General features: G+C 45.9%; 1 protein-coding gene and 1 non-coding gene across 2 annotated transcripts in view; both read right to left on the minus strand.

The window, feature by feature from the left end:
* Positions 1–20,787, minus strand: part of Add2 (adducin 2) — an 88,144-nt gene extending 67,357 nt beyond the window's left edge. The window contains exons 1-2 of the mRNA XM_028762349.1: positions 20,519–20,787; positions 14,701–14,703 (exon numbers count right to left, since the gene is read on the minus strand). The gene's annotated coding sequence lies outside the window, so the exon portion shown is untranslated. The remainder of the gene's footprint in view (positions 1–14,700; positions 14,704–20,518) is intronic.
* On the minus strand, positions 7,218–7,381 carry LOC114617022. The gene has a single exon (XR_003710735.1). It is a non-coding gene; the product is annotated as a U1 spliceosomal RNA (small nuclear RNA).

The raw sequence follows: 20,787 nt of genomic DNA on the forward strand, positions 1-20,787 counted from the left end.
CGTTTTATGATAGAGCACTGGCAGCTCACGTCTCTGACTGGACCTCACACCCTGGAGGATAGAGTGGGCTGTGGGCTGCAGTGAGGAACTGCAGCTGCACTGCCACTGTTCAACATCTTAGGAGAATGTCGCATTATCACTACCCTGGGAAAAGATCAAAACGTAGAGTATGGTTCCTGCCAAGCTGTGGCATCATGGAGTTACAAAACCACACTGACAGTGTTAGGTCAGAGTCCTGCTCCTGGGGCTCGGTCTTAGAACCGCACTGGGGGATGGAAGGTGGTGGTGTTTGTGGATGTTTGCCATAGGATAATGAAAGTTCTGAGAGAGGCTTGGTTCTTTACAGAGCACTCCACAGGCAAGGCAAAAGTGAGTGTCTCCCCAATCTTAAGAAAATGTTCACTTATAAAACCAATTTTATATTTTCAAGATGCCTGGATTTTATGAACAAGTTTACTAATAATTTCCTTTAACACAAGTTCTCCAATCAGAATAACCCAAGTTCATTGAGGTGTTTCTTGCTGTCATAATTAGGCCACGCACTGTGACCATGTTGGTTGCTTTGGTTTCAGCCTAACCATTTCCTAACATACTCTGTGTCATAGCTTCAGATGTCAACATGACATAAATTTAGACGTACCTAAAAAGGGAAATTGCAATTAAGGAATTGCCTCCATCAGATTGGCCTGTGAACTTGTCTGTGAGCCATTTTATTAATTGCTAATTGATTGACATGGGAGGTCCCAGCCAAGTATAAGCAGACCCACCCTTGGCAGGTGTCCCGGGTTGTATAGGAAATCAAGCTGAGGAAGCCAGTAAGCAATGATCTCCATGGCTTCCACTTCAGCTCCTGCCTTGGCTTTCCTCTATGATGGTCTGTAACGTGTAAGATGAACCAAGTCCTTTCCAACCCGAGTTGTTTTTGACTCTGGTATCAGAACACTAGAAAGCAAACCAGGAAATTATAAGCTTGCTGAGCAGCACAGAGTGGACCTCTCTTAAACTCATCCGTAGGAGAGAAATTGAAGGAAGGAACAATGTTCTGAGGCTCAGGTGTACCACTTCTACCCCACCCCTGCTCCCCACTCCTCCCAAAGATGCCTGAGGCACCAGGCCTCCATTGGGTGAGTCACAATAATTATCACACAAATAGCTCTCAAGCCTTAAATGCACATAGCCCTTATCAGAAGCCAAAGAAGCTATCAGTTCTGCCATGCTCAAAGCCCTTGGACATGCACCTGTGGGCATTTACAATATAAGTTGTGCCCAGCAAGGACACAGAATGCTTGCAATAGTATGCTCTCTTCCTAATTCCCTAAGTGCACCAATAGTGCTATTGACTGCTACGTGTGAGGAAAAGAAAACAATGGGTTGGGCTTGGGTTTTTTGGTTTGTGTGTGTGTGTGTGTGTGTGTGTGTGTGTGTGTGTGTGTGTTTTAAGATTTGGGGGATGAGGAACATGCATGCCCCTCAGCACGCACATGGCCATCAGGTGACACTCCGGGGACCCAGTTCTCTTCTTCCACCATAGGTGCAGGAAATTGAACTCAGGTTGCCAGGCTCGGCATCTTAACCCTCCCACCCCCAGTCTTCTCCTCAGACTAAACTTGATTTTAAAGTTATAAATTTGAAGGTCTAAATGAAGCTCCTTAGCTTCGGTGTTTATTCGTTTACCCAGTATAGACACATTTTTTTTTGTCCAAAAAATAAGATGTTCCCCGTGCTGTGCTGTGATGATTATATTTTCAATGCATAGAAATGTAAGCACGTGGTGTGAGCAGAGCCCAGTGTGTGGGAGGTACCTCCCGAGAGCTCCAGCCCCTGCCGTCATCATGGGGCTGAGTGGGAGGACTCCCAGCATGTTTGGGAGGATGGAGGCCACAGCACTGCTGGCTGAGTGGGAGGACTCAGGGTATGTTTGGGAGGATGGAGGCCTCAGCACTGCTGGCTGAGTGGGAGGACTCAGGGTATGTTTGGGAGGATGGAGGCCTCAGCACTGCTGGCTTAGTGGGAGGACTCAGGGTATGTTTGGGAGGATGGAGGCCACAGCACTGCTGGCTGAGTGGGAGGACTCAGGGTATGTTTGGGAGGACTGAGCCATAGTATTGCTGACAGGTTGGATGAAAAGAGAAGAAACAGAAACTAAGAGCAGCTCAACCTTTCTGGCTCCAGCAACCAGGAGGATGAAAGAAAAGAGAAAACACAAAAGAAACTGGCTGAAGTCAGCCATGTACTGTACCAGGACAGTGTTGGGTGTGGTCTGAGATGCCTGGAAGACATCAGTGTAGAGAAATCCAGGAAGAAGCTAGTACACAGCACAACAGCCCTGTATGAAATGCTGTGTGAAGAAAGAGCCAATAAATAAATAAATACATCAAGCCATTTGAGAGCTTCAGGGACACACCGGGCCTCAAGCCATGCCTAGACTTATGGATCAGAATCTGTATTAGAACAATTTCCCCAAATGGCAACAGTGGGCTAGCCTTCAGAGGAGACGAACACTGTGAACTCCATGGCCTGTAGATAGGGCCTAACGCCAAGGCCTTGGTGAGCTCCTGGTAGGGAAACCCAGGTACTAAGCATATACCTGTAGCTCACTCACATCTAAGCTTCCTCAGGAAGGTGGAACAGAGAAGAGGGATGTTCACTGAGGTAAAGGGGAACATAGGGAGTTGTTCCTGGTAGCCACACGAGAGAATATTCCAGAAAGAGGGCAGCTGCGCTAGTGCTGCCAACTGGTCTAGTAAAATAAAGCAGAGAGTTTTCATCATGTTGGTTAGCGTGGACATCATCATCACAGTACCCTTGATCGGAGCAGTCTCAAGGGCACAGAGAAGACCAGTCAGTGCAGGTAGAGGTACTGCTAGTGAGACATGGAGAACCAGAAAAGGAAGTGCTGCCATGATGGCAGGAAGAACGCTATAGTGGTGCTTCTGAGGTGAGGGAAAGAGTCTGGACCAGAAGGAAGGGCAGGCCTGCTGCCAGGGCCACTCAACCATAGCCGTAGGCAGGGTGGTGGGAGAGCCTGAAGTTCCTAGACCATGATTCTAGTACCAAATGAAGCCAGGGACACCCAGAAGGTGGGTGGGAGTGGGGTAAGAGGAAGATTCAGAGAAAAGAAGAGTGTGCCTGTCACTTGTGGAAGATCACCAGGCAGTAAGGAGATTTGGGGGAGATTGTTGGCTGTCATGTTGTAAATCCCCACAATCTCCAATGGAGTGCTTCCTTTCTCCAGAATGCTCTGCACTAATGCTCCAAGGCTTGAGTGACAGTGAATGCTTCCTTCCCATCAGCGTCCATCATTCCCTATGCATTTCATTAAGGGCCACCAGTGGGCAGAACAAGGCTCAGCAGAGGAGTCACCACAGACCAAGATGGAGATACCAGAGGCTTCTCTCTCAAATTACAGGGAAAACACGGGGGCCTCAAGGACGGGTATCTGCCTTCCCTCCTCTCCTGCACTTCACAAGAATCGCAAGGAGATTCTTGAGACAGTTTAGGTAAGAAACACCAGACACTGCTCATCAGTCATCTTTTACCAAGCTTCGAGCAGGCATGAAGCCCAGACTGCCTCCATAGTTACTCTCCGTGGTGGGTTGATGAGAATGGCTACCATAGGCTCCTATAGTTAAATGTTTGGTCCCTAGTTAGTGGACTGTTTGGGAAGGATTAGGTGGTGTAGCCTTGCTGGAGTAGGTGTGTCACTGGTGGTGAGCTTTGAGGTTTCAAAAGTCTATGCCAAACCCAGTCAGCATGCTCTGCTCTTCTCCAGTTCTGCTTCTTCTGCTGCTTCCTCCTCCTCCTCTCTCTCCTCTTCCTTCCTCCTCCTCCTTCTCCTCCCCCCCCCATAGTTGCGGATCAACTGTATGTTCTCATCTATTTCACCAGACATCCAGAGCCTGCCTGATGCCATGTTCCCGGCCACAGTGGCCATAGACTTACCCTCTGGAACTGTAAGCAAGCCTACAATCAAATGCTTTCTTTTATAAGTTGCCCTGGTCATGGTGTCTCTTCACAGCAGTAGAGAAGTAACTAAGACTCTTCCTGCATGGCTGCTAAGCTGAACCTCACGTCATACCTGTCCCTGCTCCCTAATGCAGCTACATAAAGCCCCTTCTGGTGATGTGTGAATCAGGAAGTTAAAGGCCTGATCTTCCCAGCAAACTACTGCCCACAGCTCTCTCCCAATCCTAGAGAGCTGGGAGCTGCCAGGGTTCCTTGAAGATGTCCTTTGCACCAGAGAGCCACATCCCTCCATTTCTGCTCCCTTCAATATCCTACTGCATGCTGGGAATGTAACTCAGTTGGTAGAGAGACTGCCTAGCACTTGTAAAGTTCTGTATTTGACTCAAGAAGAGGAGGCAGGAGGATCAGAAATTCGAGGTAATTCTTAGCTATATAACAAATTTGAAGCCAGCTTAGTACATATGAGAACTATGGTGTTTGAATGAGATGCCACCCCCATAGGCTCTCATGTTTGAATACTTGGACCCCAGTTGCTAGTCCTGCTTGAAAATGTTTAAGACATGTGGCCTTGCTGGAGGAAGTATGTCACTGGGTGTGGGCTTTGAGGTTTCTAGACATTCCTAGTATGTTGTACGTCCTGCTTACAATTCAAAGTGTAAGCTCCTAGCTATTACCCCAATCACATGCCTGTTGCCTGCTGCCTGTGGCCTCTGGTCAATGGTCATGAACTCTAACCTAAGTGAACTCTTTCTTCTGTAAGTTGCCTTGGTCATGGTGTTTTATCACAACACTGACAGACACTGTCCCTTGCCTGTGAATTTCTTCACCATGTCCAAGCTCTCGCCCTCTACTGACACCAGCTCCTGCTGGTCACCTTCCTCGCCACCGTAAGTCCTGATGACTGTGACACGCGCAGTGAGCCACCTTACATTTTCTCCCAGCTCCACATGTCGGACTCAGTCCCCTTTCTTTCCTCCCACATGCAGGCGCCGCCACTCACTGCCACCTGAGTCTCACATCACCTGTAAGGTTGGTCAACACGGAGGGCAGCATTCTATTCCTTGGCTGCCCCTGCTCTATTCTTCCCATCCTGTTCTCTGGCTAGGTCAACCCCCCCAGGCACAGCACCTCTAATAGCCATTCTTCTCACCTCCTCCTGACCTTTCCCTGAGCAGCTGACCCTTGTCCCCAACTGCACAGAGGAGGCTGGCTTCAGAAGCTCCTCCATGCCTTTCTGAAGCTGCATTACCAGTCCATGCTGTCTGTCTTTCCAGCATTTATTATTGTTGTTATGTTCATAAAGGATCAGCTCCCCTGCTTATCTCCCAGGGTCCCCACACCTTCCTCACCCCCTTCTAAACCTACGAAGTCACCCAAATGATATGATAAAAATGCCTGTGGCCACCCCTGTTCTTCTAAACACCTGAGTTGGCCCCTCATTCCCTTAGCATGGGGCATCCTGGCTACTTAGCCGAGAACAGCTTCTCATTGTTACTCCTCTGTTCTGCCTCAATCTCTCATCTGCAGAACAGGTGCATGCTGGTGCTGTTCGCCTTCTGTTTCCAGACTCAACTCTCTCTTCTTGACACAAGTGTAAAGCCTGGTTCTTCCAGACAACTCCACACCTGGGGCAACAGCTGCATGCTGGTGTCCAGTAAATACACACCCACTGGCTGATGGATATGCACAGCCAGGCCACAGTGACAAGTCATTTACTGTTGTTAGCTCATCACAAGCAACTGTAAATGTTCATTTTCTTGGACATCTTTTGTGCATGCCTCCTTTCCACTCTCTTCAAAAATCAAAAGGTCAATTAAGGGCTGTTCTCACAGACAAAGATGACTTTTCCATCTTAATACTTATTTTTATGAATATGTGTGAATTTCTACACATATGTATATGTACCACATGTGTGCCTGACGGCCTCAGAAGTCAGAAGATGAAATCCAATCCCCTGTAGCTGGAGTTACAGATGGTTGTGAGCCAGTAGGTGATGGGAGAACATGGACCCTCTGTAAGAGCAGCCAGTGCTCTTTTATTACTGAGTTACATACACCAGTCTGGGCCCAAATCCAGAGATGGGGTTAAAAGTGTATACTACCATACCCAGCCATGATGCATATCTCTAAAGATACCTACTCAGCTGAAACTATGAGAAGGAATTTGGAGGAAATTAATAAAGCAGAGTGCATTGCCAGAGTGAGGACCAGCAGCCTGCACAGAGGATGGGACCAAAGACCCTCTGTCAGCTCTTGACTTGGTCTGAATGCCACTTTACTCTGAAGCCACTCCCTACGTACTCCCTTGGCACCTCATGTCAAGCTCATGCTGCCCTTCTGCAACCAAGAAACACACCTGCTTGCCTGAGAATGGTAGAGCCAGTTGACCTATTGAGATCAAACAAATCACGAAGAGTGTCCTGCTTAAACATTCAGAAAGACACTCCGCATTGCTGATCTTTATGAATTAAAGCCACCTTGAGATAGATCTATACCTCCTGTGATAGCTAAAATTTAAATTTACACATACACACACACACACACACACAGAGAAAGAGAGAGAGAGAGAGAATACCAAGTGTAGAGTGGCCAGTAGGAATGTCAGATAGCACAGTCATTTTGGAAAGTATTTGGCAGTAAGAGTTGACTATGCATGTTTCCATCAAGGTGTTAACTCAAGACAGCCGAAATCTCAGATTCCCATGTCTATCCACATACACAACAGCTTCATTCCTACCTCAAAATGAAGATCACCCAGATGCATTTTATTGTTTTGTTTTTGAGATAGTCTCTCACTGTGTAGCCCAAGCTTGTCTGAAACGAACTATCTTCCTGCCTCAGCATCACAAGTGCTAGAATTATGGGCACACACCCCTCTGCCCAGGCCACGTGACCTTTAATGGGTGCATATCTAAGAAATTGTGGCATTCCTTCTAAAGGCATATTTCAGAACAATTAATAACTACCAGTGGGCTGAGGACATGTCACAGTATATGCAGAGCTTGCCACACACACAGGAGGCCTGAGTTCGGATCCCCTGGACCTACATAAGTTACGGTTACTAGTTACGGTAGTTATGCATGTAATGTTGATGATTTGGGAGGGGAGACAGGAGAATCCCTGAAGCTTAATTGAAGTGGCAGTTACATGATCCTATATATTTGTAAAATTCTCAGAACTACACACCCGAAGAAGATAAAATCTGATGTAGGCGATTAGGCCCAGCCATATTTCTTATTTTTTTTTTTTAAACAGGGGAGAGCATAAACGCAGTCCCCCACTACCACAAATTATGCAGTTGAGTTTCCCGAATTTGGGGAAATCACAGGGGTCAGCACATCTGGAGTGCAATGGACAAGCCTCACCCTGGGAAAACCACCTTTGTGATCATGGTATCTCCCCTGCCAGATAAGTATTCCAGCCATATTTCTATGATACAGGGACAACCGTTAGCAACAGAGCAGAGGAACAAATTGCCTTAGGACTTCAAGCATCTGAGACCACAGCAGCGCTACACCGTACCTCAGAAGAACCAGAATCAGCAAGTACTATAGAACCTGGCTGGCAGCCCCGCCTCAGGTCCAGGAGTCATGTGATCCATCTATTCCTGCCACCCAGAGCTCCACCTTGACCAGCACTCACAGAACCACAGGCCAAATCCACAGCCCTTTGATTGGTATAATTAAATGACTGACGTCTTGATAAGGTGGGTCACATTCTGGTGGCCCCATCCAAGTGCCTTCTCTAGAACTTTACTGGTACAGCTACAAAACACAAGCAGAAACCCTGCGACATGGGAGTTACAGAGTGGGGATATAACCTTCCTTTCTCAAAGTCAAAATCACATTTGAAAAGAAGACCCCAGCAGATGAGCAGTGCTGGAGAGTCTCAAACAGGGACTCGTGACCAAGACAGACAAGACAGCAGCTTCTTTGCCCTGAAGCAGTAAGCCTACCCCAAATCCTGCTCATTTCCCTACAAACCTGGGTCTTTCCCAGGATGCCCCAGTTCCTCAGTTACCCCAGGACCCAAGTCCCCATCAGAGGCAGAGCTTCTCTGCATGGGCTGCAGCTCTTGATCCCCCACGTCATCAACTTAATTGAGCAGCTACAGAAGCTATGGATTTTGTCTTGTTATAAATCAACTTAATAGATTCATCCTCTAATGACATATTGAGTTGTTTTCTCATTGTGTTTAAAGTTGACAATGCTGAACATCACAGCTCAATGTCAAAAGCTCATGTTGATAAAACTGAAAATGAGAAAAGACAGTAGACGTCTAAAAATTTTGGAAAATCGCTTCTCGGCCTTTTGTCTAAGATCAAGTGTAAAAATTTTGGAAAATAGACAAAATTAAAGAACTACTCTAAGTAGCTGTTCTTTAGCTGGACCCCAAAAGCCTGTCAATTAGCATCTTCAGAAGACGGCATTTTACTGTGGAGCTCCAGAGATACCCCCGTTCTGATGTCCTATGAACTGCACTGCAGGTGGGAGGATCTATTCAGCCCGGACAACCCACTGTCCACTGTAAGTCACTTCTCACCCCACACAAAATATTGCTTTGAAACAAGTCCTAGATATTATGCCATTTCACCCATAAATATAGTAGACATACAGTAGTCAGGTGAGTTCTAATTCCTTGACATCCTCAATCCTATTATGTCCACAGCCTGGAATAAAGTGCAATAAATACAGTCTCACCATGTGAGACTTCAGCAGATTCAAGCTGTGCAGTGGAATTCTAAAGCCTGTATCCAACCTTAAGAACCTGGCCAATGTACTGAAAATCCAGATTTTAAAATATTTTTTATTTTCTTTAAGACAGGGTATGCATAGCCTTGGCTGGTCTGGAACTATGTAGATCAGGCTCTCCTCTGAAATAAAAAATAATCTGCCTACCCTGGCCTTCCAAATGCTGGAACTAAAGGCATGCCACACAAGGTAGCCATACCTAACTAAAATTGCTTTCTTATTGGCATGCATCCTATTAAGATTCCATTATGGAAATTTTCCAAACAAGTCTTTTGTCTCTTTTCTTTTCCATGTGCCCTGTCATTGCAGTAGCCTCCTTCCTGTTTTCATGTCACACATTATCTTTTGCTCCCCACACACACACTCTTCAACACCTCAAGCTTCCCTCTCCCATTCTCCTGTCCAACGTCATAGTCTACACACTCTCACACGCACACAAATGTTAAAGGTAGAATCTGCATATGAGAGAAAGCATGTGATTCTTGTCTGAGCCTGTGGCATCTCTATTAATAGAACACTGTCAAAGCCATTCATTTTCTTGAAAGTTTCATGATGCCATTTTCCTCAGAGCTGGTTCTGTGTACCGCATTTCCAGTCTCCATTTGTCAACCGATGGACGTCTAGGTTGCTTCCATTTCCTAGCTACTTCAATAGAGCGGAGTTGGCCATGGATGAGCAAGTGTCCCTATGCTAGGATATAGAGTCCCTCGAGTTTACACCTCAGGTTGTATAGCTGGGTCTTATAGTATGTCTATGTTTCAGTTTTTGAGGTTTCATTAATGGCTACTCTAGTCTGCACTCCCAACCATCAGTGAGTGCAGCTTCCTCCTTCCCTGCATCCTGGCCAGGTTTATTGCCATTTTTTCTGACTAGAGTGCTATAAAATTGCAAGGCAGTTTTAATATGCTGTCCTAGTTGGGATTACTATTGTTGTAATAAAACACCATGACCAAAAGCAAGTTGAGGAGGAAAGGGGTACACTTCCATTTTGAAGCCATCACTGGAGGAAGTCAGGACAGGACCTCAAGTAGGGCAGGAACCTGGAGGCAGGAGCTGATGCAGAGTCCATGGAAAAGGGCTGCTAACTGGCTTGCTCACACTGCTTTGTTATACAACCCAGGACTGTGAGCTCCAGTGGTCTGTGCCCTCCCCCATCAGTAACTAGTTAAGAAAATACCCTAAGGACTTGTTTGTAGCCTTATGGATCTGAGGAGAGACACAGATAAAAAACTTCACTCTGGACATTCATGACAAAGAGCCACTCTATAGCTATGTAAAGAAGGAAATTCAAAAGTAGAAGTATATGTGGATTGTTTTAAGATCCTAACAGCAGACTTAAAACACATCTATCAGTTTCCTTAAGGACTTGGGGTAAGCAGGGACAGCTGGTCCATATTACAACTCAACCACCTGTGTAAGTACATGTCAGGTATAGTAAATTATGCCTGTAATCCCAGCCCTCAGGAGGTAGAAGGATTGGGAGTTTGAAGCCAGCCTGATCTACAGAGTGAGAGTCTATCTCTAAATACAAACCAAAATAAAACAGAGAGAGAGCAGGTGAAAAAGAAAGAAAGTGTCTAGTTTTAAAGTAACAGAATGGAAACATGGCATGGAAGGGTTAAGGTGCTGCTGTGTAGTGTAGCTATGGCAACAGATGCAGCTGATTTAGCACACACATGAGGGTGTTGGAAAGAGCAAAGTAAAACAAGAGAAATGTGGTGGCAGGAGAGAAGATTCTAAATAAAGGGTTGCTGAGATCACCAACATAGGTGCTCCTCTGTCATCGGACACGTGGAAAAAAGCCCAGCCACAGGGAGGGTCCTGGGGTCTTTCGCTGTAATGTCCTTTTCCTTTTTTTTATTTTTATTTTTAGACAGGGTTTCACTGTGTAACTCTTACTGGTCTAGAACTTGCTATGTAGACCAGGTTGTCCTTGAACTCACAGAGAGCTACTGGCCTCTGCCTTCTGAGTGCTGGGATTAAAGACATGTGCTATCACACCCAGCTTCAGATATGTAAAATGTTTTTAATTTTTTTAATAATCATACAAGATAATAGACACCATGTGATATTGTTGAGCCAAGTGCTTCTGTGGGTCTCCTTCCCCACCTCTTTCATCCCCTGGTACTGTGCCCTGCTTGCTACACACACACACACACACACACACACACACACACACACAACTTCCTCTTTCATGTTCCATGTGTCCCACTGCCCTGCTCTATTCTTCCTCACTGCTCTTGATCTCCTTTCTGGATTTTTAGACTTTACTTACATTCACAATTCTTTCCATATCTACATGTGTACATTAAAGGCTAGGATCTATAGATGAAAGAAAACAAACAATTTTTGCTTCCTGAGTCTGGGTCATCTTGCTTATTTTATCCTTTTCAGATGTCTCCATTTTCCTGCACTTTCGTTGTTCTTCACTGCTAAATAACACCCCATTGTATGTATGTTCCACACTTCATTATCCACTCCTCTGTGGACGTGCATCTGGCTGCTTCCATTTCCTGGCCACTGTGAGTAGCGCAGCGCTGGCCATGAACACGCAAGCCTCTCTGTGGTAGCATATAGAGTCCTGCTTATACGCCCAGATCCCTGTAGAATTTTCAAATCAAAATCCAGTTCTTTCTGGGGCCCCATGCTGAATAAAGAGTGCTGAAAAATACACTCATAAAATAACAAGTGGAAAAACACACCCACGGTTAAATGAAATTATCTTCATGAAGTCTCCATACACCTCAATGCTTAGGAATTCTGTTCTTCAAGAGAAACAATTTATTGTTTCAAATGGATCTTTTCCCTTCAGTAAAAAGATTCACAGCTGAGCATAGGCGTTTAACTCCCCTTTCTGAGCACCACAGAAAATTGCCAAAGGAATGTAAAAATAGGAATAAATTCACATCCCTTCGGGTTACCAGGAAGCGTGGCAGAAACTGTGGGGGATTGACAGCATTGCGCTGTGGTTCCTCCCATCCAGGAACACCACATTCCAGTTCTTAAATCAATATTGGTAGTTCACATTATTTTTTGTGAAAGTTGTCCATTTTGTCAAGTGCTCACGCATGTGGGATTAGATAACTCGCCTGCTATTTTAAATCTTCTCCCTATTGTTCCATATGCTGCCTCCAGCATTCTGAATTTGCACCTTTTTGTCTTAATTAGCATTGCCAGAAGTTTGTCTATTTTACTGACTTTCTAAAAGAACTGCTAGACACGAAGTGAGGGAGGGGCTGTTAGGGGGAGGGCAGCACTCTGGAAAGGTGGAGGTGGGGTGTGAGGTAGAGGAAGGCCGGCAGGTACATGCCCTGGACATTGGAATGAAGAGATTACATTTCTGTTTCAAAAGATCAATTTTGGACCTAAGGAGGTTGAGCTGGAGTTGGTGGTGAGACTTGGGAGAGAATATCCCACGTGTTCCATGCTCCAGTTAATAACAGCATGAGCCATTGAGACCCAAGAGACCCCAGCCAGCATGCTGAGAGAGATGGAGGTGACCTTGTTGGCATAGAGACTAGAGTCTAGCTAGGTTTCTTGGGAGCTAGAGCTAGAGTCCCTTCTGGGAGCCGAGTCTTCCTTGTGGACCAGCGACCATGGAAGAGGAAGGAGCCCTATCTATGATCTCTCTGTCCAGGCTGCAACATGTCCTCTCTTCTTGCTTGAATTGTTTCCTCTTCATGCAAGGCCCAAGATGACTGGCCACTGTGACCATAAGAGATGGGGTACAGGGTGTCAAACAGTCCTCAGAGCTGCCACTGAGAAAAGCCACGGGGATGTGCTACCTGGTGTGGTAAGATTTTCTAGCCATTTCCAGGCTGGGCCCAGGTTAAGACCATCCAGGTTATTACATGAGATTTGCTTTGGGGCAGACACACTGGTAGGAAGCATGAAGCTTATGGGACAAAGGCCCATGTCAGACCCAGCAGGTCAGCCATATTTACTCCTGCACCAAGCAGCATTTGTTAACGAATACTGACTGCTCTTTTCAACTTCCCCGGCTGAAGTGATATCATCCACCTCGCTCACAGCTGCTAGACTTACAACCCAGCATTCTGTAACTCTCACTGATCATAAAAAGCTGGGTCCACCACTCCACTCATAAGAGCTAGAAGAGTTTCATTGGCTTCTACCCGCCTCCTTGACCCTCTGCCTGTGCCACACGGAGCACTGAGCCCATGGATTACTATAGAACTCAACTAGACTCATCCCCTGTCCCATGTCAGCAGGAAGACCTGTGTTTAATCCCCAGAACCCATATGAAAACTGGGTGTAGCAGAACATGTTTGTAATCCCTGCATTCAGGGACCAGAGACAGGAGGATGATATCTAAGGCTCACTGGCCAGTTAGTTAGCCTAGCCAATTTGGTGAGCTCCAGGCCAGTAACACATCCTGTCTCAAAAGACAAGATGAGAATCTTATGCATAACAGCATCTCGGGTTGACTCCCAGCCTTGGTATGACTGAACACACACATGTACCATCCACAAAAACCATGGAACTGGAGAAATATCTCAGTACGAGAGCACTTGCCTAGCACGCCCAAGGACCAGAGGCTGATAACCTCATGCCACGACAGAAGGAGCCATCCCAGTGATGTCATAGGTACCCCAGGTTAGGAAGACAAAATGGTGCAACCGTGAAAACTTAGGAGCAGCTTGTTTGGCCTGCTCTGATTGAGGATCCCAATGTAAAGACAGAGCAAGTAAGTATTCCTATAAAGTCGGGGAGCGGTTACCTCTGGGCAGGAGGAGGAAATGGGATGGGTGGGAGTGCGGGGCTGGTGGCTACCATCGCCCTTTGTTGCTGATTGATCTGCGTGGCAGTTACTGAGGCTTTCATTTTAGGACTCTGTTAAGTTGTACCTTAGTCCATGTTCTTTCCTATGTTTTCTATTTTCTGAAGTTTGTTTTTATTTTATAATTATGTATATGAGTGTGTGTCTGTGCATGTACGAACCATGTCCTTGGAGGCCAGTAGAGGGAGGCCGCCAGATTCCCTGAGGGTGGGATTCACCCTGTGTAGGTGCTGGGAACTGAACTCTGGTCTTCTGCAAGAGCAGTATAAACTCTCAACTACTAAGCCAGCTCTCCAGCTCCCACATTTTCCAATTTTTAAATCTTTTGTAGAATAAATAAAAATCATTGAAGAACTAGGGCTATAGCAGTGTTGGAGTACCTAGTGTGTGCAATGCAAAAATAATAAGTTAATTAGTCATGGGGAAAACAGCTAACAATTTCCTGGGCTTTCTAGCCATGGTTTGTTTTTTTTTTTCCTTTTGCATATGAGTGTGTGATGCATATGAGTGTTTTCAAGTGTGTGGACACACATGCGTGTGTAGGTATGTGTGCACAAGGCTAACATTGGGAATCTTTTAACATTGGCAAAAATCAAAATAGCATTCAGAATGCTAAGATGGGAGTGTGCTAGCTCAAAGCCAGCCTGGGCTAACAAAACTAAAAACAACCCCAAAAATGACATGGAAGAAGGAAGTTTTAAAATTTAAAATAACAAGCACTACACTGGGGAAATAATTATTCAGGGCAGGGTCTTGGTTTCCTTATTACACAGTGAAATTGAAGACAAAGCATATACGAAAAAACAAGGACTCTTGAGATAAAGATTCCAGCGATACTGAACACACGAGAATCACAAGTTTTGTGTAAGATTATGTTCCCTGGAGTTGTCCCAGACTTAATCCTGAAAGCCTCCTTCCAGGAAACCCTAGCTGGGTGGCCAGTGCCCCACACAGTACCCCAGCCTTGGCAACCAGTGTCCCACATAGCACAGTACCAGCAGTGTTTGTTGGCACCATTGTGTGTGTTGTCCCAGTTGACCCACTAGCCTACTGTTCTGCATTCAGATTCAACCAACCTCACACTGAAATATTTTGTATACAGGAACTAGGGCTGGAGAGATAGCACTTGACAGTCTCATGGAGGGCTCAGGTTTGGTTCTCATCACCCACATTAGGCAGCTCACACCTGCTTTAACTCCAGCTCCAGGAAATCCAATCCTCTTCTTGCCTCCCAGGGCACTTGTACATATGTGGTACACATAAACTCATGCAGGCACACACACATAAATAAATGATTATATTTAAAAAATTGTTCCTCTACCATGCAACCTAACTGTCTTGCTCTAGGTATAGATCCAAAGAAACTAGCAGTGGCATATCCTTCATTTCAAAAGACACCTCACACCCACATCTACCACAGGACTATCACAATGGCCAACATATGGAGCCAACAATCACAGATGACTGGCTAAAGAAAATGCTATACACACATTATGGGGTATTATTCAGCTGTGGAAAAAATAACATCCTGTCTGCTGCTGCTAAATAGACAGAACTAAAGGGATTATGTTGAATAAAATACACCAGACTCAGAGAAGCCCTGCATGTTCTCTCTCACGTGTCTCACATGGATGTCTTTATTTTTCGTTTTGCTCTTGTCTTATTTTGAGACAGTGCCTCATGTGGCTTAAACTGGCCTCAGCCTCAGACTCACTATATAGCTGAGGATGACCTTGAACTACTGGCCCTTCTGCCTCTATCTGCCCAGTGCTGGGATAACAGGCATATACCACTCCATGCACGTTAGGCAAGCACTGTGTCAACTGAGCCGCTTCCCCAGGCCTGGGTGTCTCTTCAAAAAGACTATTAGAATGTACAATAGTGACTTTCAGAGGCTAGAATGTGTGGACTGGAGAGGGTTAGAAGGAGGTTAGGAACAGGTACTCAAGCACAACTGCTAAAAGGAGGAAGTTATGGTTTCCATGGCACCCAAGGGATGACTGACAGCTTGCAATTACCTATTCCAAGTTTCATAAGTAGCTGAAAGACAGGGGCTAGAGGGCTGCAAATGTGAAGTCATGAGAGGGTGGAAGCAATAATTACCTTTGTTTTGTCAGAACACATTGTAGATATGTATAGAAATACCACAGTGACCCCACAAAGAAGCATGCCAGTGTACGGTCAAAAATCAAAGTGCATCTCAGGAGGTGAGCACATCAACTATCTTGATTCATTAGTGATTCACTCCACTAAATAGAGCAATTCACTGGCCCATATTCTGCAACCGTTATACAGAGCGTCTCACAGCACCATGACCTATAACTAATATAACTAAAATAATGACTTGAAAGACTAGATAGGTAAAAACAAGATTGTCAATAGATTAGTTTTAATTGATACCACTGAGCTTTGTGTGTTGTTTCCCGTTCACTCAATGGTATCTGCACGCCATTCCTGTGTGGTTCACCTAAGAACCAAGGCCAGAGTAATTGGCCTTCTCATTCCAAGGGTACCATCTGAACGTGAGGGACTTGGGTGTGGTGTTTGAAGACAGAAGTCATTTTTGGTGCTGTAGCCTTAAAATTCTTTCAGGCCAATCCTTCAGTAGACAGATTGAATACCAGCACTGCAATCTTTTTTAGAGATTCAGAATTGTACCTCAACAATCCTGGCTGTGCCCTGGAACATAGTTCAGGAGGCTTCAATGGGACAGAAACTCATCTTGAAGGGAAACAATACTTCTCACAGACTCAAGGGACAGCCCAGTTGAACTTTGGCACTTTCAGTAAAATGTAACTTGAGTATACATATATTCTCATAAGTCTTAAGTTGTTAAAATGCCAACAGGGCTTTCAAGGTGGCTCAACGGGTAAGGGCACTCACCAAGTAACAAGTGTGGTGGTCTGAAGTCCATCCTTCGGCCCACAGAAAGCACTGACTCCCACAAGCTGTTCTCTGACCTAGACATGGGCACTGTGGTACCTGACACACTAAATGTCACACATTTAATGTAAACACATGGACACACTAAATATATGTAACAAAAATTTTAATGCCAAAACAAGCCAGGTGGTTCATGCCTGTAGTCCCTGCATTTGGGAGTCAGAAGCAGGAGGATTGCCATGAGTTTGAGATCACCTTGCTGTTCATATCAGTGAGTTTCAGGCCAGCCTAGGCTACCATGCAGGGGAACTGTGTCTCAACAAAGGAAAACAAACAAACAATACAACAAACTTTAAGTAGTCTCACACACCACTGGATTTACTGAACTGAGTACTAGTGCCTTTGTGAAAACTAGCACTGTCCTTCTGGTTTTAACAATGGAAAGATGGGCATGGTGGCTGAAACCTGTAATCCCAGACTGACGGACTGGTTAAGGCTCACTTGGGCCACACAGTGACTCTAGGCCAGCCTCCAGGGGGGGCTGGTGCTACAAATACAAAAGGTCTCAAAAAGCAAAAGGAAATGATGCCTCAGGGCCTTTCTGTCCTCAGTGTCATATTCTGCTCTTGACTGTGGCAATGGCAGCTCAAGCATGCTCTCAGCATGCCTGCAAAACAATGCTAATAGTCCCAGAACACACAGCCACTTGAAGATAATCAGATATAATTTAAAATTCTGCCACCAAGCCACCCCTGGAGTGCCTACATAAACTGGCTGTCGGTTCATTTTAAAGTAACAAAAATAGTCACTGCTAACGTATAAAGAATGTCAATCTGTGTCCCAAGGCTGCCATGTGTAAATCTCATCGGTTCTTAGGAAAGCGACATCATATGCTCAGTATCTAGTTATCAGAGGGTTCTGGAGAACAAAGAGGCAAGTTAACCGGCCTAAACTCTCACGCTAGTGAGTTCAACCACCAGGTAGCTGGGTTCCACTTCACCATCACACCCACTTACCCAAGTGTAAGGCAGTTAGCAGAAGTCAGTCCATCTGCCGTAATGGAAATCTAGTCCAGTTACTTGAAAAATCAACAGGTACAACTTCTACATCACTCTCTTACTGCGGCAGCTGCTACTGCCAAGCGCTTCCAAGTTGGTCCATGGGGAGGTGCATTTGGCATAACCCTCTCATTCCTTACCATTGGCAGAAGCCATCAGGAGCTGATCCTCTGAGCCTAGCCAACCTATGCCCTGTGCAGAGCAGCCTCTTTCTCCCTTCTATTCAAGCTCCTCTCCCTTCACCCATGCTCTGACTCATCAGGTCTGTGCCCTGCTCTGACAGGGCAACATAGAAGCAAAGCCCAGCCCCAAAACAATCTGGAACACATTTCTCATTATTCATTAGGTAAAATTATCACTAGGGCAAAGTGATTCATTTTAGAGACTACACAGGTCCCTGGAGACACACACACACACATATATATCATTTATCTCTCTCTCTCTCTCTCTCTCTCTCTATATATATATATATATATATATATATATATATATATATATATATCCTCAGAACACCAGGGGCATGAGAGACCATAAGGTCAGATCAAGCCTATGCTTCATCTCACATGCTGTGTCTGATAATGGGGTATCTGTGGTCCTGGAATACAGAGCAGCCCTGCTCCCCTGCTTCTCTTTGGAAGTCATCCGGTTTTATATTCTGGATGAATGGTGATTTCTGTTTTTCTAGGACAATGTTTATCCCAACTTGTAATGATGCATTTGAAAGATTCCTTTGTGACCATGGCTTCTTGCATTTGTCGTGAAATGCTAACAGGGTGGAGTCCTTGGCCACCTATGTCACAACTCTTTGTTTCCAGAACTTCTTATCAAACCGGGCATCTAATAGCTTCTTGTAAATATTCACTGAATAAACAATGAGTGAATATGTTTACAAATAAAATACAGACATGTGGGCTGGTCAGCTACCTTTCCAAAGTTTCTGGAAGATTCCTCAGCTGCCTTTAATTTTATCCTGCTTCCTTTTTTCTACACTAGGTTACCTTGTTATTTTTTATGAATCCTTGTAAACTGACTCAAATCCCTTGTGAAACAAGGTAGGAGTTAAATAAATATACTTTCCCATGTCACATATATATTTAAAACCTTAACATAAATCCTCTGCCAACACACACACACACACACACACACACACACACACACTTGACCATCTGTACACTTTTAAAAGAGCTGCAGTTTATCTGAGCCTTGTGGTGCAGGCCTGACATCCCATCATTTGGAAAACAGAGACAGGAGGATGGTGAGATTGAGGCCAGTCTAGGATACATGTTGAGAATTTATCCAAGAAAAATATTTTTAAGAAGCTGAGTTTTGCTGTCTCCAACAATACAGTAATGTTTAAAGAGAGTTCTACCCCAGCCCAGAACCTGAGAACTAACAGCATCCATACATGGTTTGGTAATGTGACTGGGACAAGCTCACTTCTAATCAGACTGAGTGACTGGATGGGCTGGCAACAAAACTGTTGTAGATTTTGGATCAAAAAATGATTAGTCTGTGGATTTTCAAAAAGTAGTGTGCCCTTTTCACAGTGAAGAGTTTGTCACTACTTGTACCTTAGGGGGGATAGAGAGTGCTTGGCAAGGTCCTGGTCCACAGGTACTAAGAGACATCTGTCCACTTTACATAACAAAGGACAGAGGGTAGACACACTGTGGGTGCAGCTCAGTGGTAGAGCACCTACATAGTGTGCTCAAGGGTTCATCTCCAGCACCACAAAGTAACAATTTGAAAAGAGGAAAAATATTCAATAGCCCAACCCGCTGTGGCCAGCTACAATTTCTGACGTGTTATCCTCATGCTAGTCGGATAGGGTATTGCAAGTCTGACATGTTGGTTGTTTTCTACGTCCATATTCATTTCAAGTACCTTTATTCCAAGTGTTGGGCCAGGTATTCTTTTCATGAGTGAAACATAACTTTTAAATACTGCTCATGCAATTACGGTTGAAAGCACAAGTCAAACACATGACGGGCTCAGCCAGCCCCGCGCAGTAAGGGGAGCTGAGCCACTCTCCCTGTCCTTTGCTCTAGCAAGGATGGAGAACTAGCCCTTTCTTACCCATTAGTCATAAATCTCCACACAGAAACCTGAGATTTGATTTCTATTATTTGTAAGTTTATTGGAGACACTTAGCTCTTCATGACAAACTGCCAGAGGAGGAGTGGGCATGAAGAGAGGTGGCAATGATTTGTGTGTCATAAAGACAATTTTTTAAAGAATTTGACAGAGTGTGGGTGAGGCTTGCTTTCTGTACGTTTATCTATTCACTTCTGCCAGAGGATGGAGATGGAGGGTAGAAAAAGAAGAAGCCTGAAGAGCCAGACAATAGGCCGGTTGCAGGCCTGACTGGCATCCTAAAGCAGCCTGCCCTGCCCTGCCCTGCTCTCCCTTCCCCCAACACCTGGCAGGCTGTGGTTGTGATTCCAAAACAAATAACTGCTGGATCCCTGCCTTCTGGACCCCAGACCCAGAACGGCCTTCTCTGCTCCTCCCTGGGGTGCAGAAGGGGAGGGGAGAAGACACAGAGAAAGAAAAGGTGGGCGTTAAAGATGAACTAGCTGGAAGCGCCTCCTCAGGGACAGCGGCCTCCCCTACTCCACCCCTAAAGCTTAGGGATAACATAAAAACCCAAGCCCTGGGTGCCCAGGTATCAAATCTCCCATCCTGCGCATCTGCCCTGCCAGCCCCATTGAACTCAGCCAGGCAGGCGCACCTTGTGAATCTGGACCCCCGGTGCGCCTAACTGGGCAGACGCACATCCCTTGTGGATCCCGTAGGGCGGTGGCCCAGCCAGCCCTCCGAGAAGGCTACACCTTCTTGATGTAGCAGGCATGACAGACCCGGAATGCCCTATGTCCGCGCGCAGGCCCATCTCCAAAGCTCAATGTGACAGATCCGCAGAGCCGCAGGTGTACCCAGGCGTCCGCTGCTGCGCGGGCGCAGCCACTCCCAGGCTGAAGCTGAGCTCGCCGTCATTCTGTGGCTCTAGCACCCTGGGGATCCGCCCGCCGTGGCGCCCACCCTGCTCCTTCTTTGATATCCTACCTCATACTCGGCGGTCTCGCAGCATCCATCCCCAAATTCACCCAGCACGGCTGGGCAGCGCTCCTCTGCTCTGGGATCCGCTTCCCGGACTCACAGCTATTCTGCTGCGTGGCGCTTCCCGCGCATCCCGCAGCTCGGGACAAAGGCCCTAGATCCGCGCCCCTGAGGCAGGCGCTGCAGTCAGAGTCAAGTCCAGAGCCCGCGGGAGGCTGGAAGAAGTGTGAGCTTCCAGCAGTGCACGATGACAAAGGGCCGGGCGAGTGCGCAGC

The sequence above is a fragment of the Grammomys surdaster genome, unplaced genomic scaffold (genome assembly GCF_004785775.1).
Source record: "Grammomys surdaster isolate TR1022 unplaced genomic scaffold, NIH_TR_1.0 133, whole genome shotgun sequence".
Classification (NCBI taxonomy): Eukaryota; Metazoa; Chordata; class Mammalia; order Rodentia; family Muridae; genus Grammomys; species Grammomys surdaster.